Here is a 24,629-nt window from a genome sequence, read left to right as displayed (position 1 = left end):
CCTCTATTTAATAATATATGCCAATGTGTCTCTTCATAGGAAAAACTAATAATTTTCTATTTCGAAGAAATATAGAATTAGTATTTACGTACGATTTTGATTCTTGAATGAACTTTGACTCTTTTATTCTATCTATTACTACTATTTGTTTTAAACAAAATATAGACGACTCCGATCCAATCCTAAAATTTCACCAGCATCATACGCGAAGTTAGATATGTTTCGGCTTAAGAAAATGAAATATAGTACTCCATCCGTCCTACTCCAATAGGCTCATTTTCATTTTTTGGTAAAAAAATTGTACTTAATTGGTGTGGACATACCATTTTACTGCCACTTTCCTACTAAAAAGTAAGTTTTCTTAATCTCCGTGTTCAAAAGATGTGAACCTATTGGAGTGGGACGGAAGGAGTAATTAAAATGAAAACCAAATCAGAATGACAATGTGAACGTCTCAATCTCAAGTCTTCGTCTTGTAATTAGTGATTGGGGGATGGAAATAATTAACACGTACCTAACAACGACTTGACTCAAAAGAAAAAGCAAAAAGCAAAAAACAAAAAAAGATGATCAAAAGGCACACCCATGAAGACTCTCAAGTCAAGCAAGCCTTGTAATATTTCTGTATATATGATGATTATTGCATGCAGTTGTCAATAATTATCATAATACAATCACAATTTGCAGCCATGGAGAAAAAGTTTCACTGCATTTTTGCATATGCATTCCTAATTACCATATCCTTCCAAATGCTTTCTTGTATAGCCAACCAACCTATGAGCCTTGCAACTGATCAAACTGCCCTGCTTTCACTCAAACAACACATCATCTCCGACCCATCTCATATACTCGCAACGAATTGGACCAACTCGAGCTCCGTCTGCAGCTGGACTGGCGTCACTTGCAGCTTGCGCCACCCAAGAGTAGCTGCCTTGAATCTCTCCAACATGGCTCTCTCCGGCACCATTCCACCACAGCTCGGACACCTCTCCTTCCTCGTCTCCCTCGACCTCACCAGCAACCTTTTCCATGGAGATTTGCCTCAAGAGTTGTCTCTCCTTCGCCGTTTGAAGTTCATATCTTTCCGACTCAACAACTTCACCGGTGACATCCCTCCGATGTTCGGCCAGTTACCAAAACTAGAGTACTTGAATTTACGCAACAACAGCTTCATAGGTTCCATCCCAAAATCGCTGTCAAACCTAACAAACCTACAATTTCTTGACTTAACTTCCAATTCTCTAAGTGGAGAAATTCCAAAAGAGTTGGGGAGACTTCAAAGTCTACAGCATTTGGCGGTTCAGTTAAATCATCTCTCCGGTGCTATACCATCAGCTATATTCAACATATCGACCCTTGTAGTTATAGGTTTTACATACAATGAATTGAGTGGGAGTCTTCCAACAGACATGTGCAGTAATCTTCCATCTCTTACTGTGCTTGATCTTTCTGATAATCAGCTGAGTGGCGCGATCCCTAGAAATCTATCCCATTGTTCACGACTTGAGGTTTTGAGCCTCTCTTACAACTCTTTTAGCAGTGGGCAGATACCTTCAGAAATCGGATGCTTAACATCTCTTCAGATTTTATATCTTGGCGGTAACAATTTGAACGGTATGAGTTTAAGCTTTTATCACATAAATTTGTATAGATGAGGTTTTGATAAGTTTCACGACACTTTTTGGCAGGTATACTACCACATGACATTGGCAATCTTCAGAGCATGGTTATTTTTGGTGGTGAAGTCAATGAGATTGGGGGCTCAATTGATTTCAATATTTTCATGAATATGTCTTCTCTGCAAACCATATATCTATGGCGCAACAAATTCACGGGGAACCTTCCAAGGGATGTCGGAAATATTACGATGCTAACAGATATGCAACTCCAGGAAAACTATTTGACAGGTATGGCCGCCTAGTCGTTTTCCACATGGGATCCTCTATCCCATCGTATTTTTATGTCAATTTTAATTTATTAATATGATTCACTTTTCCGATTAGAATTTATAATTATTTTTTTATATTTATTTGGATTAATAATTGATTATTAGAATTAATTACTCCAAAGTTATATAGCGTATATACTTTATAAAAATTAATTTAGTTATAATTTTAGGGGTTTTAGTATTTAATTTGTTTTTTATAAAATTTCTGAATATTGAAAATTATGATGCAAACACAGGATACAATCCATTTATAATTTGGAGATTTTTTTAATTGAAATTGTACGAAACGGCATCACCTTTACTAATTCACGTAAGCTCTTGTAACACCCGGGCTTTTGATGACGTGTTTAATTTCTTGAGTTTGAGTAATTAGGGTTTAGATCCCTTGTTTGATTTACTTAGTAAAGAGATGAGGAGTTATATGAAGTTTTCTTGTTATTTTTTTAAGATGTTGAGATGTTCTTTCGATGATGTGAGAATGATGTGAGATTTTATATCCGTATTTGAGTTTGAGTATTTGAATAATTCGAGATAATTATTTGAATGAGAATGATGAACTCGGAAGTGAGATCTGAGTCCGTTAAGACGTTTTTCAAAATTTTGACTTTTTGACGATGAATAGTAAAATACTGCTATTTCGTCTTTTTGTCGACTTTCAAAATCTTATGTGCACGTCGTCGAGAAATATTCTTAGTTTTTCGATACGAGTCCAATAATGAAAGTTTTTATTTTTGGACGACGAGTGAATAGTAAATCAGGATTTCTCGATAAACGAAATGAGCTCGTTTATCAGAATTTCGAGAACGAGCTTGCGTTTTCTTTATTTATATAGAATTACGAGTGCAATGAAAGTGAGTAGAGGTTGAGAGGGCGAGTAACGAAGAGTATGGGTAGTTAGTCGTTAAAACGAGACGAAACGAGATATTTAACGACTAACGGGTTAATATCCTAAATATCTAAACCTACCCTACCCCAAACCACCCCCCAACCAACCAAACCCACCCACTCACATTTATTACACGGCTATATCAGCCAACTCACACAACAACAAACACATTCACACACACAACACCTAAAACACACACACACTTCACGCCATTTTCATTTTAGCTTGAGCTCAAGCTTTTGACTTCCGATTTGAGCACCGAGACGAGCGCCGATCATCTTTTCGATCACGTATCTAAGTAGGTAAGATCTCTACCTACGTTTTGATGGTTTTCTTTTCGATTTTCGTCGACGTCGAAAAACGTCGATTCTCGACTTTATTTTGAAACGACGTCGGATCGTCGTGAAATTTTAGTATGTTGTTCTTGGGTAGATGTTGAGCATGTTTAATGAAGGGAGTAAGAACGGAACGGACCGTAGCTATGAAACCCATGAGGGCAGCCCCGTTTTTCACATATTAGCTTGTCTTTCGATTTTTGTTTGATCGTTTTGACTTGATATTTGTGCTTAGGGGTATGCTAGAATCGATATATATTAAATTCGTATTTTTCCAAGCACGAAAATTGTATAAGTTTTTAGAGTATGTGACAAACATGGTTTTCGTACCTCAATTCCATATGTTTTGTTGTCATTTCCCTTCATGTTTTGCTTGTGAATGCTTGTTTGTGCCCGAATTTTTAGTATTTATGAAGTTTTGATTGCTTGGTATAGTTTTTGAGTATTTTCAGGGCAAATCAAGAGTTGATTGGAGAATTGTGAGAGCATAGGATTGAAGTACGTCTCGAGAGGAATCCATGAGCGTGAACGGCGCCCGAATCGGAGCTCGGACGAGGGAGAACGGGGCCGACAAAGTCAGCCGCGCACAGAGGCCGCGGCCGCGGTCACGCGTCGTGGGGAATGTATCGCCCGCGGTCACTACCCGCGGCCGCGGGGTGGGACCGCGGGCTAAGTGCTCAAGTCCAGGGATGTCCCGCGGTCACCACCCGCGGCCGCGGGCTGGGACCGCGGGTCCACCCACGGTCACCACCCGCGGCCGCGGGGCGGGACCGCGGGTTCCCTGAGTTTCGCCCACGTTTGAGCACCACGGGCGCGGGCCGTGACCGCGGGAAAAGAGCGGAGTCGCGTTTTTCAGCCCTTAAACCCCATTTTCCCCCTTTTTCTCTCATTATTCTTCTTCTTCTCCATCACTCATCTTCCCCAACACTCCACACACTAAACCCTAGCCTCCAACAACACACCCATCTACCATTGAAGACCATTGAAGAGAAGAGAAGGAAGAAGAAGCTCATAAATAGGATTTGTCATTTCTTACTCTCTCTTTCATTATGTACACCTTTAACTTTGATTTATTGTGTTTGAACATGTTAGGCTAAATTTCTCTTTGATTTGGGGATTAGGCTAGATGATTATTGTAATGGATTGATTATTTATGCTCAATATAAATCTTGTTTGTTCATTTGCACATTATCTTTTCAAACCCTTGATTTATTTCTTGTATGGATTGTTGGCCACATTCTATGCATTTCTAATTTGCACTTTGAATCGGGAGAGGATAATTGCAATAGATAAGGTGTTTGAAACATATCAATTCGATAACCGGGAGGTTGAGAGTTGGGTGAGAGTATGTCGATCTTTGTGTGCTTTTGGGAGTTATAGGTTAGAAGTTGACCGGGGACGGCAACTATGACCCGTAATCTACCGTTTTAGTCGTCCGGGAGGGGGCTAAAACCAGTTGGGAGATCACTCTAGATAATTAGGTTCGTCAAGATTAGTATTGAGTTATAATTGAAGTCCTTTTCTTAATCATTGATGCCTAGTCCCTAAATCGCCTTAATCATCTTATTTATCCACTTTGGTTATTTGATTTTTATTTGTCTTTGCACTTGTTAAGTATTTAGTTAGATAATCAAACCAATCACTCAATCGTTTAGTCTAAATAGTCGAGTAAAATGAATTAGGATAATCACTAGATTGAACTACTAATCCTTGTGGGATACGACCTTGCTTCCATATATTACAACTACCCGTATACTTGCGGCGTGGTGAAAATAATAGCGAACAAGTTTTTGGCGCCGTTGCCGGGGATTAGTTTAGTTTCTTTGCTTGTGATATTTTGCTTCATTGTGCTTAACTACTTTAGACATTTTACTTGCTTTAATTTTTGTTTTCTATTTTAAGATTGTGTTTTGACTTCTTGTTCTTGTTGGTTGATAGGTAGTGTATGAACACAAGATCTAAGGGTGCACCTCTTATACCTATAAACCTTGAGGTTGAAGCTTTTTGTCGACACAACAAAGCAAGAACAAGAAGAGATAGAGAGTTGGAGGAAGCTATGGCGGAAAATCACGACTTAATCCGTCAACTTCAAATGCAATTAGAAGCCATGCAAGGGAAAATCAATGAGCAAGAAGCTCTAAGAAATACACCTCCACCACCACCTATTAGCAATATGTTCCAACCCATTGTCCAACAAGGAGGAGTGAATGCCCCGAGAATCAACGCCACAAATTTTGAGCTCAAGCCGGCCCTCATAAATATGGTACAACAAAACCAATTCGCCGGTCTTTCCCAAGATGACCCGAATGGACATCTTGGAAACTTCTTGGAGATATGCGGCACCATCAAGATGAATGGAGTCCCGGAGGATGCCATTCGACTTCGACTCTTCCCTTTTTCGCTAAGGGGCATGGCCAAGACATGGTACCAATCTTTAGAGGGTGGTTCTATCACTACATGGGAGAACATGGCTCAAAAGTTTCTCAACAAGTTCTACCCTCCGGGTAGAACCATGAAGATGAAGAAGGACATAGTCCAATTTCACCAATTTGATGGAGAATCCTTCTACGAAGCTTGGGAGAGATTCAAAGAGATGCTAAGGAAGTGCCCTAACCATGGTTTAGATCAAAACACAATCATTTGTGTATTCTACACCGGGTGTAGTGGTGAGATGCAAAGAGACATGAATGCATCGGCCAATGGAGCATTGTTGGAGAAAAGCCACGCGGAGGCCGCTCACATCATAGAGAACTTAGCCACCAATTGCCATCAATTCCCAACGGAGAGGATCATCTTGAAGAAGGTGGCGGCTACAACAAGCTCGGATCCGATAGCTCTTTTGACGGCTCAATTGACCGCCATGAATAGTAAGATTGATGCTATATCAATGTCAAAGGTAGAGCCCATGGTTGAAGAACAAACTAGCTTCGAGGATGTGAACTACATCAACAACAACAACAACCGAGGCTATGCGAACTTCCGGCCCCAACAACAAGGTGGCTACCAAGGGCAAGGGCAATACACTCAAGGATTCCAACCTAACCACCACCCTAACCTCTCCTATAGCAATCCAAACAATTTCTTGCAACCACCGCCCGGATTTGCGGTGAGCCATGGCATGATCAAGGAAGAGAAGAAGCTCAACCTTGAAGAAATATTGATGAAGTTCATGACCACGACTCAAGCTCACATGACAAGAACGGATGAGAAGTTAGAGGCTCAAGCCAAGCAATTGAAAATGCTTGAGATACAAGTGGGACAAATTGCCGAGTCTATAAACAATCAACACCAACAAGGGCAATTCCCAAGCAACACAATCGTGAATCCCAAGGAGCATTGCAAGGCCATTGCTCTAAGGAGTGGGACAACATATGAAGAGCCCAAGATGCCCGACGAAGAAGATAGAAGTGGTGTTGTGGTTGAAGTTGGAGATGGCAACCCTTCAAAGGAACAAGGAGATAGAGGAAAGAAGAAGGAGGTGTACGTGGCTCCACCACCTTATTGCCCACCAATCCCTTTTCCTCAAAGACATCAAAAGAAGAATGTGGAGAATGAATTCTCCAAGTTTCTTGAGATTTTTCGAAAGGTGCACATCAACATTCCACTTATTGAAGCTTTGAAACAAATGCCCTCCTATGCAAAGTTCCTAAAGGAGGTCATATCAAACAAGAGGAAGATGGGAGAGAATGAGACGGTCAATCTAACCGAAGAATGTAGTGCCGTTCTCCAAAGAAAAATCCCCACCAAAATCAAGGACCCCGGGAGCTTCACAATCCCTTGTGATATTGGGAATGATCGTTTTGGGAAAGCTTTGTGTGATTTGGGAGCAAGTATAAATTTGATGCCGCTCTCAATCTTCAACAAGCTAGAGATTGGCACCATCAAGCCAACCACAATTGCCCTTCAAATGGCGGATCGTTCCGTTTCTTATCCAAAGGGGATAGTAGAAGATGTCCTCGTGAAAGTCAACAATTTCATCTTCCCGGTGGACTTTGTTGTTTTGGACATGGTGGAAGACAAAGATGTACCTTTAATTCTTGGGCGCCCCTTCTTGGCAACGGGGAGAGCCCTCATTGATGTTGCTAAGGGCGAACTCACCCTTAGAGTGAATGAAGAGAGTTTCACATTTTCAATCCACAAGGCTCTCAAGTACAAGGAGGAAGAAGAAAAGAGGGTTGGTGAATGCAAGATGATGCAAGTGATAGAGTCTTGCATCAACATGGAGGAGTACCACATCTACAACAATCCAATGGACACTTGCCTCCTAAACCCTCTATTCTCTTTTGTTGATAATGATGAGTTTAATGCTTCTAACTTATTTATTGAGGCTAATGAAATGAACTTTGTGCATAAAATTTCACAAGGAGAGGCATGTTTCTTGGACTTGAGAAATGGAGAGCCGAAAGATGAAGGAGTGGAGAAGAAGACTCCCAGCTTGGAGTTAAAACCTCTCCCCGAACACTTGAAATACGCCTTCCTTGGTGAGGATGAGGCGTATCCGGTAATTGTATCATCCTACCTTTCTCCTCATGAGCTTGATCAATTGCTAAATGTTTTGAGGAAGTATAGGTCCGCTATAGGATGGTCAATTTCCGATTTAAAAGGGATTAGCCCATCCATTTGCATGCATAGGATTTTGATGGAAGATGATTTTAAACCTAGGAGGCAAGGCCAAAGACGGTTAAACCCTATTATGCAAGAAGTAGTAAGAAAAGAAGTTCTCAAATTGCTAGATGCGGGAATTATTTTTGCTATTTCGGATAGTGAGTGGGTTAGTCCCACTCAAGTTGTTGCTAAAAAGGGGGGAATAACCGTCATAAAAGATGAGCATAATGAGCTAATTGCAAATAGGTTAGTAAATGGATGGAGGATGTGTATTGACTATAGGATGTTGAACACGGCTACTCGAAAAGATCATTTTCCTCTTCCTTTTATTGACCAAATGCTTGATAGGTTGGCGGGGTATGAATTTTATTGTTTTCTTGATGGGTACTCCGGGTATAATCAAATCATGATTGCCCCAGAGGACCAAGAAAAGACCGCTTTCACTTGTCCTTATGGCATTTTTGCTTATAGACGCATTCCATTTGGTCTTTGCAATGCCCCCGCTACTTTTCAACGATGCATGATGGCCATTTTCCATGATTTAATTGAAAATGTAATGGAAGTTTTTATGGATGACTTTTCTATCTTTGGCAATTCTTTTGATCATTGTCTCCATAATCTATCTATTGTGTTGCAAAGGTGTGAGGAAACTAACCTTGTATTGAATTGGGAAAAATGTCATTTTATGGTTAGGGATGGAATTGTGCTTGGACACAAGGTCTCCAAAGCCGGATTGGAGGTGGATCGAGCAAAGATAGTGGCCATTGAGAAGCTTCCACCACCATCCAATGAGAAAGCCGTGAGAAGCTTCCTTGGACATGCCGGGTTTTATCGAAGATTCATCCAAAATTTCTCAAAGATCACCAAACCCTTATGTCACCTTCTTGAAAAAGATGCAAAGTTCAACTTTGATGAAGATTGTTTGGTGGCCTTTGAGAAACTCAAAAAGGCTTTAGTGAGTGCTCCCATCTTGATCACACCGGATTGGTCACAACCGTTTGAGCTCATGTGTGACGCAAGCGACATCGCCGTCGGGGCCGTGTTGGGGCAAAAGAAAGACAAGCTATTTAGAGTCATCTACTACGCTAGTAGGACTCTAGATAAGGCTCAATCAAACTACACCGTCACTGAAAAGGAACTTTTGGCGGTTGTGTATGCCTTCGACAAATTCCGCTCCTACCTCATTGGCACAAAATCTATTGTTCACACCGACCATGCGGCCATCCGGTATTTATTTGAGAAGAAAGATGCCAAGCCGAGGTTGATAAGGTGGATCCTCCTCCTTCAAGAGTTTAATATTGAAATCCGAGATAGGAGAGGATGTGAAAATGTTGTGGCGGATCACCTTTCAAGACTTGAGAATCCCGTGGAAGGGGAAAATGCCGATGTGCCCATCAATGAGAATTTTCCCGATGAGCAAATCTTGCAAGTCAAGACCCACACCCCATGGTATGCGGACTACGTCAACTATCTTGCATCCGGCATTCATCCACCACCCGAGTTGAATCGTTACCAAAGAAAAAAATTCTTTCATGATGTGAAATTCTTCTTATGGGATGAGCCGTTCTTGTATCGACGATGTGCTGACACCATCATCCGGCGGTGTGTACCCGAAGAGGAATGGGGAGCTATTATGAGGGAGTGTCATTCTTCCCCTAGTGGAGGGCACTTTGGCACCAACCGAACCGCTTTTAAGGTGCTTCAAAGTGGCTTCTATTGGCCAACTATTTTCAAGGATTGCCACTCATTTATTTTGAGTTGTGATCAATGCCAAAGAATGGGAGGAATATCAAAGAAGCACGAGATGCCCCTTAACAATGTGATTGAAGTTGAGCTCTTTGACGTATGGGGCATAGATTTTATGGGCCCATTCCCAATGTCTTTCGGCTTCCAATACATTTTGTTGGCCGTGGAGTATGTTTCAAGATGGGTGGAAGCAATTCCTACTCAAACCAATGACTCCAAAGTGGTAATCAAGTTCCTTCAAAAGAATATTTTGACAAGGCATGGAATTCCAAGGGCCTTGATAAGCGATGGAGGATCCCACTTTTGCAACAAGTGGATGGAAGGACTTCTAAAAAAGTACGGGGTGAAGCATAGAGTGACAACGGCTTATCATCCCCAAGCCAATGGTCAAACCGAGTTGGCAAACCGGGAGATTAAACAAGTGCTTGAGAAGACGGTGAATGGGAGCCGGAAGGATTGGTCTCTCTTGCTTGATGACGCACTTTGGGCATATCGAACGGCGTACAAGACACCGCTTGGCATGTCACCATACCAACTTGTATACGGGAAGTCATGTCATCTCCCCGTAGAGTTAGAGCACAGGGCATATTGGGCGGTCAAGAAGCTCAATTTTGATTTCAAGAAGGCTGGCCAAGCTAGAGTCTTTCAACTCAATGAGTTGGATGAATTTCGAAGTGAGGCATTTGCAAGCTCAAGCCTCTACAAAGAGAGGACCAAGAGGTTTCATGATAGGATGATCCACAAACGGGAATTTGCACCCGGGGATGAGGTCCTTCTCTTCAATTCCCGCCTTTCACTCTTTCCGGGAAAGCTCAAGTCCAAATGGTCGGGCCCATTCCTCATCAACAAGGTCTCCCCCAATGGAGCTATTGAATTGAAGGGCAACGATGGACGCACTTTTGTGGTGAATGGCCAACGCATTAAGGCATACTTTCGAGCCGAGCCACGAGAGAAAGTGTCCGTCATCATTCTCGCCGAACCAAAGACATGACACCATCATGAAGACGTCGAGCTCACGACGTTAAACTAAGCGCTAGTTGGGAGGCACCCCAACAAGGTATCTTTAATTTTTGCAAGTTCAATAAACACACATATACATAGGTATTATATATTCATCTATGTATATTTTTTTATATGTGTGTGATTTCTTTTGTTTGTGAGTTTAATTCCCTTTAGGATAAAAAAAAAAAAAAAAAAAAAAAAAAAAAAAAAAAAAACGCCAAAAATTGTTTTTTCCAAAGGTGAAGACTCCCAGGGTGCCCGCGGTCACCACCCGCGGCCGCGGGCGGGACCGCGGGCCTCCTGGGCACACGTTGACTAGCGTTGACTCGGGTTTTTAACCCATTTTTTCACCCTTCTTCCTCACTTTTCACTCTCATTTCACACACCCACGAAAATTGCTTCATTCTCCTCTCATTTTGCACTTCCAAATCCAACTACAAGGTATGTTTACTTGCTCTCATTCCTTCATTTTTACATTCTAAGCATGATTTAGAAGATTTTTACCGATTATTTTGTGATATTTTGCATTCTACATGTTTATATGCAATTAGGGCTCAAAATTAGGATTTTTCCTACATTGTGCTACATTGTTGAATTGATGCATTTAATTGCTTCTATACATGTCTAGGATGATGGGTCTTTCATTTAATTGCAATTTAATCGGTGAATTTATGCTTAATTGACATTATTGCTTAAGAATTTGCTTGTGTTGGGTGTAGATAAATGTCTAAGTTTGGGGGGGGAGATTTTGGTGATTGTGGGCTTAATATTGATGCTATGTGTTGTTGTGAGATGCATTGTGATAGTGTGATTAATTTATGTGCTTTTAGAATAAGAATTCGCCCGTTTCCCGGGCTAATTTGCTTAGTTAAGTTGTTTTCTAGTATCTTGTTGTTGTCGTTTGTTGTGTCAAATAAAGACTCACACTTGGTTTTGTAGGCACATTTTGCTATGGCACCACGTGTAACAAAGGGCAAAGGAAAGGGGAAGGCCAGTACCTCCCGTGCCGATGAGGTGACTATCACTCGGCACACTCCTCAATTCTATGGGATTCGACTTCCTACTCCGGACTCCCGCGAACGTTGGGAGCAACTTTGTGCCATTCCTCACCGGCAATGCCGGTATATTTGCTCGGAAACTATCGAGGCCATGGGAATAGCCGAAGACATTTGGTCTTTGGCGGATAGAGGCGGATGGCGGCGAGTAATCACTGGAGGATGGTTAGCATACCGAGGGCTCACTCTTGAGTTCCTCTCCACATTCCAGCTCATCAAGTCCAACGGAGCTCCATCACGAATCTCTTTCCAACTCGGGAATGAGCCCCGAGAGCTAACTATTGATGAGTTGGACGAGATTTTGGGTTGCCCCCAAGGAGGAGCATACGCCGGTGGGTTAGAGTTCAATCCCACCCGTATGTGGGAACGATGTCACTTTCGAGGCGTGGAGGAGATTGCAGGCTATGACTCCCGGCGATCAAAGGCGGCGTCATTGCGCAACCCGGTTATCCGCCTTACCCAACGGGCCTTCGGGTTCACTTTCCTTGGTCGGGAGAATGTGGGCTTTTGTCGGTCGAATGAGCTCTTACTCATTCAAGGCGCCCTCACCAACATCTCCTTATCTCTTGGGTGTCTTTTGGCCGACCAATTCGAATCTCAAGCTCACACAAGAGGGGGCAAAATATGCATTGGAGGCATGATCACCCCTATAGCGACACATCTTGGGGTGGCTATTCAAGAAGACCCCATCTCCCGTGACATCCTCCTCGACCGACGTTGCCTAGTGCAACAACACTTTCTCGCCTCCGGGAGACAGCTTTTGTGGATCCTCAAGGGCAACAACGGCAATGTGTACTTCCCATTGCCCAATCCGGCCCTTACCACCATCATGGGCCCCGGGGAGGCCGCTAACCTAGGCATGCGTCAGCCCGCCCACTTTGCCGCCACCATTGCTCACCTCCAAGACGCACATGCACAACAACACGCCCCCGAGGGCGAGGAGGAAGAGCAAGCATATGAACCAGGTGGTGAGATACCTCAACCACCCCCGGCGTATCCAGGAGGGGGTGTCGGATTTGAGGATAGGATGATGGGCCGCTTTGACTCCTTCCAAGCCGCAAACATGGCCCGCTTTGATGCAATCCAAGAAGAGCAAAGAAGGCAATATGAAGCCTTTATGCAATACCAAGAGGATGAGCGGCGCCGCTACGAAGAGCACATGCGCCACTTCCATGCCTTCCATGGCCCCTTCCCGCCACCGTAGTCGTGCCCGTACCATTGTGAGTCCGAGCCAACTTATCCTTCTCTTTTCCTCCAACCTTATTTCCACTTTGTGTAAAATAAGTTTGGGGGGGAGGGGGAAGATGGATTAGTTGTCTCGTTTATCTTGTGTTTTTGCATGTTTTGTTTTTGTTATGTTTTGAATAATTGAAAGACTTTTTGATGTTTTGATTTTTGTTGGGATAATTGTAACAAATTTTGTGAGGATGATTTGTTTGTTATTGGGCTTATGATATGATTGTGTTTTTGAAAAGAAATTGTTATGTATCACTTGTTGATTTTGCATGAAGAGTTTGAACTTGTGATGATGAGCTAAATGTTGTACCTCCAAGAACTTGAAAAAGAAATGAGCTTGTGAGAATTGAGCCTTTGATTGTCATACATTTACAATCTCATTTTGTTCTTGAGTGTAAATCATTTGAGCATGTGTGTTGATCTCTAGAACTTGCCATGAGTCCTCTCTTGAAAATAAAAGTAGATGTGTTGTTAATATTGAAGTGATTTAAGGCCATCTTTGTTAGCCACTTAACTCAAATTGTGTCCAAATCTCATATGATCCTAGTTTACCCCTTTTGTGCCTTGTAGCCTTTCTTTGAATAACCAATAATAAAGGGGTAGAACCTAGAGTGTTGGTGGTTGCTTTGATGAAGAAAAGTTTGGGAAATGATTGAAAGTGCTTATCAAGCTTTGATTAAGTGAAAATCACTAGTCCCCTATAAGCTCAAAAAGAAAAAGAAATGAAAATGAATGTGAATAAAAGAGCATAAAGGGGAGTGATTTGCCTTTTGAATCATGGCCATGATAGATATCACTAAGGATGAAATGCAGGGATTGTGGTTTATGTTTGATAAGAGAAATAGTGAAGTCGATTTGTTCATTATGATTATTTGATCGTGGGATGAGTCACTTTGCCTAAAAATTTCTCACCTTACCAAAGAACCCTCATTACAACCCAAGGAAAGCCCTTTTTGATCTTTATTTATAACACATTGAAGTATAAAGAGTTAGGATAAATGGCAAGCTTATGGTAGATTGCATGCATTGTTTCAAGTTGAGTGCAAACACGTCCATTCTAAACACTTGAGAGTTGAGTGCACCATTGAAACATCCACCTTTGTGAGGATTCAAGCTTGGAGGCTCTAATGTTGAACTCTTTGACACTTGTGATTTCTTGAAATGCACATCTACTTGTGATACTCATTTGAAAAAATTGTTGAAGCCTTTGAAATGACACCAATTCATGCTTACATGTTTGTTTACTTTTATTTCTCTTCTCTTCGTCGTTTGGGGACAAACAACACTTTAAGTTTGGGGGGTTGACAAACATGGTTTTCGTACCTCAATTCCACATGTTTTGTTGTCATTTCCCTTCATGTTTTGCTTGTGAATGCTTGTTTGTGCCCGAATTTTTAGTATTTATGAAGTTTTGATTGCTTGGTATAGTTTTTGAGTATTTTCAGGGCAAATCAAGAGTTGATTGGAGAATTGTGAGAGCATAGGATTGAAGTACGTCTCGAGAGGAATCCATGAGCGTGAACGGCGCCCGAATCGGAGCTCGGACGAGGGAGAACGGGGCCGACAAAGTCAGCCGCGCACAGAGGCCGCGGCCGCGGTCACGCGTCGTGGGGAATGTATCGCCCGCGGTCACTACCCGCGGCCGCGGGGTGGGACCGCGGGCTAAGTGCTCAAGTCCAGGGATGTCCCGCGGTCACCACCCGCGGCCGCGGGCTGGGACCGCGGGTCCACCCACGGTCACCACCCGCGGCCGCGGGGCGGGACCGCGGGTTCCCTGAGTTTCGCCCACGTTTGAGCACCACGGGCGCGGGCCGTGACCGCGGGAAAAGAGCGGAGTCGCGTTTTTCAGCCCTTAAACCCCATTTTCCCCCTTTTTCTCTCATTATTCTTCTTCTTCTCCATCACTCATCTTCCCCAACACTCCACACACTAAACCCTAGCCTCCAACAACACACCCATCTACCATTGAAGACCATTGAAGAGAAGAGAAGGAAGAAGAAGCTCATAAATAGGATTTGTCATTTCTTACTCTCTCTTTCATTATGTACACCTTTAACTTTGATTTATTGTGTTTGAACATGTTAGGCTAAATTTCTCTTTGATTTGGGGATTAGGCTAGATGATTATTGTAATGGATTGATTATTTATGCTCAATATAAATCTTGTTTGTTCATTTGCACATTATCTTTTCAAACCCTTGATTTATTTCTTGTATGGATTGTTGGCCACATTCTATGCATTTCTAATTTGCACTTTGAATCGGGAGAGGATAATTGCAATAGATAAGGTGTTTGAAACATATCAATTCGATAACCGGGAGGTTGAGAGTTGGGTGAGAGTATGTCGATCTTTGTGTGCTTTTGGGAGTTATAGGTTAGAAGTTGACCGGGGACGGCAACTATGACCCGTAATCTACCGTTTTAGTCGTCCGGGAGGGGGCTAAAACCAGTTGGGAGATCACTCTAGATAATTAGGTTCGTCAAGATTAGTATTGAGTTATAATTGAAGTCCTTTTCTTAATCATTGATGCCTAGTCCCTAAATCGCCTTAATCATCTTATTTATCCACTTTGGTTATTTGATTTTTATTTGTCTTTGCACTTGTTAAGTATTTAGTTAGATAATCAAACCAATCACTCAATCGTTTAGTCTAAATAGTCGAGTAAAATGAATTAGGATAATCACTAGATTGAACTACTAATCCTTGTGGGATACGACCTTGCTTCCATATATTACAACTACCCGTATACTTGCGGCGTGGTGAAAATAATAGCGAACAGTATGATTATTTAAATTCGTGAAGTTTGGGACGTTGCATAATGAATATTATTGCGTATATGTGTTCTACGATATCACATGAGCATGCTAATTGATTTACAATTTATGGATGATAATTGTTGAACGAAATTAAAACTGGAATTCTGTCAAAATTTTACAGCAGTTTCAAGCTTATGTTTCGATGAGTTTTCATTGCTTGATGGCTCTGAAATTTTAGTATATTTATCTATGATATGTGTATTTCGTTGCTGCAAAATTTCATGTCTTTTGGATGATGTTTGGTATTTTAAAGATATTTTGAAAAAACTCCTTGACAGAATCTGTTAACTGTTGGTAGACTTCACAAAAACGTTTATATCTATTAATCCATGAAGGATTTTGCATCACCGTTTTTTTTAAACGAAACTAGACTTCAATACTTTTCTAAAAACATAAGATTTCGATTTTTATGACCTCTGAAACAGAGCAGTTTATTATTTCAAAAATGCCCTGTTCTGCTATCATATTTTTCCAACAGTAAAAGTGTATGAGTTTCATTGTTTATTTGGCAGATCATATGAACGTTTTCTCTTGTGAAATTTTAACCAAATCTTCAAGGATACCTTTAGTTTTGGCTGATTAAATTTGATGGAATTTTATTAAGGTTTGCCTTGGTTTCTAATGGCCTAAACAAAATTGGCAGAAACTGTCAATCTTTGACAGCCTGCACTAAAAGAGCAATATCTCCAAAAACCTTTAACCTTTTTGGTTAACTACCATTTTTAGAGTGAACTACACTTCATGAAGTTTTTGAGATCAATTGGTATGAGAGTTTATGATGATTGAGTTGGTTGTTATGAATTTTTAAAGATGACACAAAAACAGCAAAACTTTCTAGAAAACAACTTGATTATATTTGTTTTGATGGATGATACGATATGACTAAATGGTGTGAGTTGTGAGAGTTATGATTAACGCACATAAATGTTGGTATCTGACACTCGAACAATTGGTGTCGAGTATAAATGATAGTTTACTGATAAAGAGTTTTGATGATTTTGAATTGTTTGGTTTGCGTTGAAAAGATGTCAAGATGTTAAGTTTTGAGTCGAGAGACGAATTCACGTAGTGAGATTCACGCGTTGAAATCTCGTGGCTGACATTATATATGAATAGGTCATGCCGAAATTTTTAGTGAAATTAGAATTTGAGCATAGTCAATTCTTGTTGACCCGTGACTCAAATACATGCCTAATGGAAAGTTTAACTTTCTAATCGGTTAATTAGACGAGATGAGAGCGAATAGATCTGCTAAGAAAGTGGACTTTTCGATGTGTTAAATATTTCTTTTAATTGAAGCGCTGCTAATTATAACATAAGGATGTTATAATTAATGAGTAATGACGAGAGATAATAATTGTTATATTGATTAACAATCAAGAGAGATGAACATTAGAGATACTAATGTTTCATAAAAGAGATTAGATTATTAATCGAGGTTTCTTTTATAACTTCTCACCAATTCTTCATAACGATGAAGGTCCTTTTGGGAAGTAACGACTTGAGGGAGAGAGTGACGTTACTCATTGATACAGAGACACAACGAGGTGGGCATTACTTTTACTATACGTATATAGAGATCCCCTGCGTGTCGTAGGCCTCTTATACGAATGAATGCATGAGATGATCTAACTGTTAATTTCAGTTTCATATATATCAAATGAGTTTAAATGTTACGTTCAAGCAAGTTATTTCATGACAAAATCTTTGAGTTAAAGTTATTTCAACTATTGTCTTGCCATAAAATGTTTCAATTTTAGTATGATATCTATCTGCTTTGGCTTTGCCAATGATGCAATCGAATTCGGGTCTTGAGCAGTTGATAGCTATCCTGCCAGGGCTAGTGTACACCAGTGACCGTGAGTCATCTAGCGGGTTGGCCGGTCAAGTGACCGTGAGAGGTGGCCACCTCTCCGGCACACAGTTTCAGATATGATAGATTACAAAAGAACTTAGTCTGATTAGACGAACTTTAAGAATCACAAATGAACTTAGTAAGCTTGGGCATTTTTAGCGAAAAACTCCCTTGCTGTACTGATTATGATGGCATGACAATTTACAATTTTGAAGCATGTATTTTTATACCTAGGCATACGTGCCCACTGAGTGCTTTTGTACTCAGCCCTGCATATGTTTTCTAAATGTGCAGGTTGAGCTGATGTGATGATGGTGCTGCAATGAGCGGAGTCTCCAGGGTTGTTAATAAATAGTTAACCTGTCTAGAATATGTCTTCATACATATGTCTAGCTACTTTCCGCTGCAAGATGTTGTTGATGTTATAGTATGTTATGTCATACTTTGAGTCTCAAGAGAATGGTTGCATATGATGTATAACTCGATTAATGATATTAATTAACTTTTATGCAGTCTTTCATAGACTATTTTCAATTGAGTATTAATGAATAAAAATGACGAGTTTTATTAAGATGAGTAAGTTTTACGGCTATAAATGACGCCCCTTTTCTTCCCCTTCTTCTTTAACCCCATCCCTAGTCGTGGATCACTCGGCCTAACTATCCCTAGTTAGGGCGGGCTGTGACAGAGTGGTATCAGAGCGAAGGAAAGCTCTGAATTAGAAGTCTTGAGTTTAGTCTAGAATGAGTCACTAGACTAATAGTTATTAACAACCGTGAGCTCAGCGCACCATCACACCAGGCTCAACGAGGTATGTAAAATTTCAAAGTTTATTTGACGTTAAATTTTGAAGAGCATGATGTTGAGGTTATATGATGAGTTATGATGTTACACTTTAAAGGTGCATAGTTTGAGTTTGAGGATGACAACATGATTAATAATGAGTTATTATGTTGTAAGAGCATATGTTGATGTTACATGATGAATCATGAGAGCGTTTGTATCGTATGATGTTATATGATTGAGGATGCATAATTATGAGTTATGATGTGATGTATTTGAGATGTTTTGTGATGAGAATTGTTTGAGCAGTTGTGATAAGTCACGATGATTTAGATGAAGGAATCTAATGTCATTGTTAAGAGAGATTTTTTTTTACTAAGTAGAAGGATGAAATGAGAACTTAGAGCTAAAGCTTGAGAGAATTAGCAATTGCTTTAAGTACTTGTTGGTTTGAGTTATGAGTTTGAGTTATGAGCTTGAGTATAATAGCATGATTAATGATGAGTTATTAGCATGCTGCAATGAGATATTGTACGATATGTTGAGTTGTTTTGTGACGCGAGTTTTGCTCACGCAACCTTAATGGTACTTGAGGAGGTATCATGAGCCATAGTCTTTGGAGATGGCTTTGAGAGAGAATTGTTGAGTTGTCTTACTGAGTCACGATGATTTAGATTAAGGGATCTAATATCATTGTTTAGAGAGATTCCCTACTGAGTAAAGATGGGACGAGATGAGAATCTAGATGTTTTGAGCTTGAGTTTTAAGATAACAGTACTACTTAATAGGAGTTTTGCTAAGTTATGTTTTGTTTATTTCTGTTGCTGGAGCCAAGTAGAGTTAGTTCCTAGAGTCACCTTTAAGTTCTCCTTATAGGTTAGCCAGGACTGTTGGCACTGCACGAAAGTGGACTGTTGTGAGATCGAACTCAGGAAAGATCGGATACGAGGACGAGGCGTACAGTATGTGGTACAGAGATACCCTAGCAGATTTTCAAACACATGTTCATAGACTATGAAAGGATGAAAGCCTTATGGTTGTTACTAGACTGGATGGCATCGTGCACCTAGTCCCCGTGCTACCAATCGAGTGGTAGGATTGAGCAAGGAAGAAAGCCACTCAATATGATGGGACATGTTGTCTTGAGCATTGGACCCACAGGAGATGAGATTTGTTACAGATACCCAGATTTTCTATGCGGATCTACTGACCGGATGCTTGTTTTCTACCAGGGACTCTAGAAGAGTGTAGTAGATATCGAGTCGATCCTTGAGTATCAGTTACCAAAGATGATAAAATGATAAACGATAATGAGGATGAGAAGTAGCCGAGGAGGGCTAGAGTTGATGAGGATGAGAAGAGAAGTCGATGTAGGCTAGAGCTAAGGATGATCTTGAGAGTATGCGCGGTACACCCTCGTTTTTGATTAGTTGCAATTACATTGCGATGTATATAACTTACTTAGGAGATACTGGTACTTGAGATTTTGACATGATGATAGATAAGCATGCGAATATAGTACCCTACTGATGTTAAGTAGATGGATGTTCCTAGTGTGCTAAAGTAGCAACTAGATGAGTTAACTGGTAGCAATTACCGTAGGAGGTCCAGACCGAGACATATTACTATTAATGGTGTCGGTTTAGAAGAGACATTACGATAGATACTATGGTTTTTGTAGGGTTTAAATAACCCCTTTATGTAAGCCCTCTAAAAAGAGGCATTCTACTGATGGATATATTAGGTTGACCAGAGTGGTCTTTTTGTTAGCATTTCGTGAGTGCTTATTGCCTTACAGATGAATGTTAAGGTGACCGTGAGGGTTTCCTTAAAGTTGAGTTAGTAAATTGAACTTGAGTTTTGAAGATGCTTAGAGCGTTGGTCGAGTTGAGTTTTCCTTTTGTGATTTCAAAAATGCCTCAAAGATGTCATCAAGAGTGTGATGTGAAGGATAGGCGGGATAATACTCCGCCACCACCACCGCAACATGAGAAGAGAGTAAAAAAAAAATATTGAACTTTCGAAACAAGAGTCTAGAACATAGGACCCTGAGTTTAAGCTTTTAGCTTGCTGGTGTGAACTTAAGTTTTGTTATGTATAGTATGTTGAGGGTTTAGAAGACACAGAATTTCCAAGTTCGGGATAGTATATCCCGTGTGACTGGGGAGTGATTATGTTGGACCTGGCCAGTCCGCATGATCCAAATCTCAGTAGACGTGTTTTGGGTTTATAAACCCATGTGTTTCAACTTTCGGTTGAAAAGCCAGATGGGTTCTTACTCTAGGTCATTTTTGTTCGACCTGGTAGTTACTTAATTCTACCCTCTGGTCATTCATTTGAATCTCTTGAACAATTTGTTTTGATGTCATTCTAGGGTTGAACCCTTACAACTTTTGAGTTATCCTAGTAGATTCTTTTGATGTATAAAACTAGTGAGAGGCACGTCAGAGGACTTTAACACCTGAGCAACTGGCAAACTACACTTGAGAACAATTGAAGACTACTCTTGAGAAGTATGTACAGAGGAGTACAGTAAGCAGCGAGAGGCTGATTATCGAAGTTTGATGCAAGGAAAGAAATCGGTTGTAGAGTATAATCGAGAATTCTGTGAGCTAACACGCTCGCTCATCAGAAGATGGATACTGATGAAGAGATGTCTGAGTTTTAAGTGCCGGTTTAAGGCAGGACTTTAAGGTAGTATGGGCAAGTTATTGGATGCACCAGTTAGAATCCTGTTTAATACAGGAGCCTCGCATTCTTTAATTGGTTGAAGCATGTTACCTTCAAACTCGAACCAAAAACAAACTAGTCCCGAGTTGAGAGTAATCACTCCTGTAGGAAGAGCTACTACAGTTTCTCACATAATTTCTAACTTAGAGCTTGAGTTAGGATCACTAAAGATGAAAGCAAGAACCTTGCACTTAATGCCTATGTGGAACGTAGACATTATTCTAAGGATGGAATGGTTAGCAGAGAACTTTGGCCCGATTGATTGTAAGAAGAGACAGATAACTTTCCAACCACCTAGGAAGGAACAGACATGTTTTCACGACATTGATAGAAAGAAGAGAATTTCAATCATTTCGGCACTTCAGGCATCGAAATTGGTAAAGAAGAAAGGAGCACAAGCTTACCTAGTTTACTTGAATGATGAAGGAGAATCAAGTAAAAACTTTGAGGATGTAGTAGTGGTAAGGGAATATAGAGATGTATTTCCCGAGGTCTTACCAGGATTGCCACCAACAAGACAGTTGGAGTTCACTATCGACCTAGAACCTGGATCAGCACTAGTGTCGAAGGCACCCTATAGAATGGCGCCTAAGGAGCTACAAGAACTGAAGATTCAGCTACAAGAATTGCTCGAGTTAGGTTTTATTAGACGTAGTGTATCCCCGTGGGGAGCACCAGTCCTTTTTGTCAAAAAGAAGGATGACACGTTGAGAATGTGCATAGATTATCGAGAGCTGAATAAATTGACACTCAAGAACAAATATCCTTTGCCGAGGATAGATGACTTGTTTGATCAATTGCGAAGAGCGAGTTTTTCTTGAAAGTTGACTTGAGATCATAATACCACCAGTTCAAATTTTGACAGGAGGATACACCTAAGACAGCTTTTCAAATGAGGTATGAGCACTATGAGTTCATAGTTATGCCATTCGGTTTGACGAAGGCACCAGTAGTTTTCATGGATCACATGAATCGAGTGTTCCATCAATAACTGGATAAATTTATCCTAGTTTTCATAGATGATATTCTCATCTATTCGAAGAATGAGAAGGAGCGCCAAAACATTTGAGAACGATGTTGGAAACGCTAAGAGTTGAGAAGCTTTTTGCCAAATTCACCAAGTGCGAGTTTTGGTTGATCGAAGTAACTTTTCTAGGACATATTGTATCATCCGAAGGAATTAAAGTTGACCCCGTCAAGGTACAAGTTGTACATGAGTGAAGATCACCAACTACGCCTAACGAGATTCGCAACTTTTTAGGTTTAGCAGGATACTATCAGAGGTTTATTAAAGGATTTTCCATGATAGCAAGACCGAGAAAAGAAGTTAAGTACAATTGGAAAGAGGAGTGTAAAGAGAGTTTTTAAGAGCTTAAAGGAAATTGACTATAGCACCAGTGCTGCTAGTCCCGGAAATGGATAAAGAGTATACCATCTACACAGATGCGTCAAAGAATGGGCTAGGATGTGTTTTGATGCAAGAAGGAAGAGTTATAGTCTATGCATCACGACAACTTAGATCCCACGAGATAAATTATCCAATGCATGATTTAGAGCTTGCAGCCGTTGTGCATGCCCTGAAAATTTGGAGACATCATCTCTACGGAGTTAGATGTGAGATTTTCACGGACCACAAAACTTTGAAATACTTTTTCAAGCATAAGGATATTAACATGAGGCAAATGAGATGGCTCGAATTAGTAAAGGATGTTAACTGCGACATTAACTATCACCCTGGCAAGGCCAATGTAGTAGCCGATGCATTGAGCCGAAAGGTCTCGTCAAAGTTAGGATGTCTTCTCACGAGAGAGGATGAGCTTATAAAGGACTTTGACAAGATGAGGATAGAGATGATAAAACCACCAGGGACGATAGCAAGTATTGTTGCGACGATGTCTAGTTTGAGGAAAATGGTGATTGAAGCACAAGGAAAGATGAGACAATGAACAAGTTACGAGAAAGGATAAGAGCAGGAGATCTCAAGAGTTACAAAAAAAAAAAAAAAAATCAGACAATGCTATCTTATTTAAGGGGAGAAGATGCATTCCCCGCGATGATGAACTTAAGAATACGATCATGAGTGAGACTCATGACACGCCTTACACCGCCCACCCAGGAGGCACAAGGATGTATCAGGTTGTAAAAAAATATATTTTTGTGGGACGGAATGAAATGAGACATAGCTTCGTTTGTAGAGCGATGCTTAGCTTGTCAGCAAGTGAAAGCATTACACCAACGACCATATGGGAAGTTAAAACCGTTGGAGATTCCCGAGTGGAAATGGGATCACATAGCGATGGATTTTGTGACAGCTTTACCCAAAAGTCAAAGAGGAAATACAACAATTTGGGTGATTGTAGATCGACTAACAAAATCTGCACATTTCTTACCGATCCTAATCGCGTATGGACCAGATAAGTTAGCACAATTGTACGTTCGTGAGATTATAAGATTGCATTGAGTACCGGTGTAGATCACCTCAGAAAGAGAAAATAAATAAATTTCATCACATTTTTGGATGAGTTACAGAAAGAGTTGGGTACAAGGATGAATTTTAGCATAGCAGGCGATAGAAGATATGATAAGAACTACTATCCTTGATAGAGGAGTAAATCGGGAGAATGTGTTGCCACTAATTGAGTTTGCCTATAAGATGTGAGACAAAGTTTCGAGATAGGAGACAAAGTTTTCTTGAAGGTTTCACCCTCAAAGGGAATGAATAGATTTGGAGTTAAAGGACAGCTTAGACCCAGAGTTATAAGTCCTTACGAGACATTGCAAAAGATAGGTCCAATAGCGTATAGGTTGGCTTTGCCACCTAGCTTTGGAAATGTGCATAACGCGTTTTCACGTGTCACAATTGAGAGGATATATATTTTCGACCCAAACCATGTGGTTTACTAAGAAGAAATGATCTTAGAACCAGACTTGAGTTATGAATAGAGACCTCAGATGATGCTAGATCATAAAATTCGGCAATTGAGTAATAAGTCGATTGCATTGGATAAGGTCCAATGGAGATATGATAGTTAGAAATAAGTGGAAAGAGAGCTTGAGGATAAGATGTGAGAGAAGTACCCGAAACATTTACAGGAGGTACAAATTTCGGGACGAAATTTATTTTAAGGGGGAGGGTATGTAACAACCCGGGCTTTTGATGACGTGTTTAATTTCTTGAGTTTGAGTAATTAGGGTTTAGATCCCTTGTTTGATTTACTTAGTAAAGAGATGAGGAGTTATATGAAGTTTTCTTGTTATTTTTTTAAGATGTTGAGATGTTCTTTCGATGATGTGAGAATGATGTGAGATTTTATATCCGTATTTGAGTTTGAGTATTTGAATAATTCGAGATAATTATTTGAATGAGAATGATGAACTCGGAAGTGAGATCTGAGTCCGTTAAGACGTTTTTTCAAAATTTTGACTTTTTGACGATGAATAGTAAAATACTACTATTTCGTCTTTTTGTCGACTTTCAAAATCTTATGTGCACGTCGTCGAGAAATATTCTTAGTTTTTCGATACGAGTCCAATAATGAAAGTTTTTATTTTTGGACGACAAGTGAATAGTAAATCAGGATTTCTCGATAAACGAAATGAGCTCGTTTATCAGAATTTCGAGAACGAGCTTG

The 24,629-nt window shown here is 40.5% G+C and overlaps 1 protein-coding gene and 1 non-coding gene across 2 annotated transcripts in view; one reads left to right on the top strand and one right to left on the bottom strand.

The window, feature by feature from the left end:
• Positions 1-658: 658 nt before the first annotated feature.
• LOC131012471 (receptor kinase-like protein Xa21) overlaps positions 659-24,629 on the top strand; it is a 46,216-nt gene continuing 22,245 nt past the window's right edge. The window contains exons 1-2 of the mRNA XM_057940428.1: positions 659-1,614; positions 1,689-1,907. The gene's annotated coding sequence lies outside the window, so the exon portion shown is untranslated. The remainder of the gene's footprint in view (positions 1,615-1,688; positions 1,908-24,629) is intronic.
• Positions 5,685-5,791, bottom strand: LOC131013714 (small nucleolar RNA R71). The gene has a single exon (XR_009097801.1). It is a non-coding gene; the product is annotated as a small nucleolar RNA R71 (small nucleolar RNA).

This window comes from Salvia miltiorrhiza, chromosome 2 (assembly GCF_028751815.1).
Source record: "Salvia miltiorrhiza cultivar Shanhuang (shh) chromosome 2, IMPLAD_Smil_shh, whole genome shotgun sequence".
Taxonomy (NCBI): domain Eukaryota; kingdom Viridiplantae; phylum Streptophyta; class Magnoliopsida; order Lamiales; family Lamiaceae; genus Salvia; species Salvia miltiorrhiza.
The sequence above is the reverse complement of the archived record's forward strand: the minus strand, read 5'-3'. Positions and strand labels throughout refer to the sequence as shown.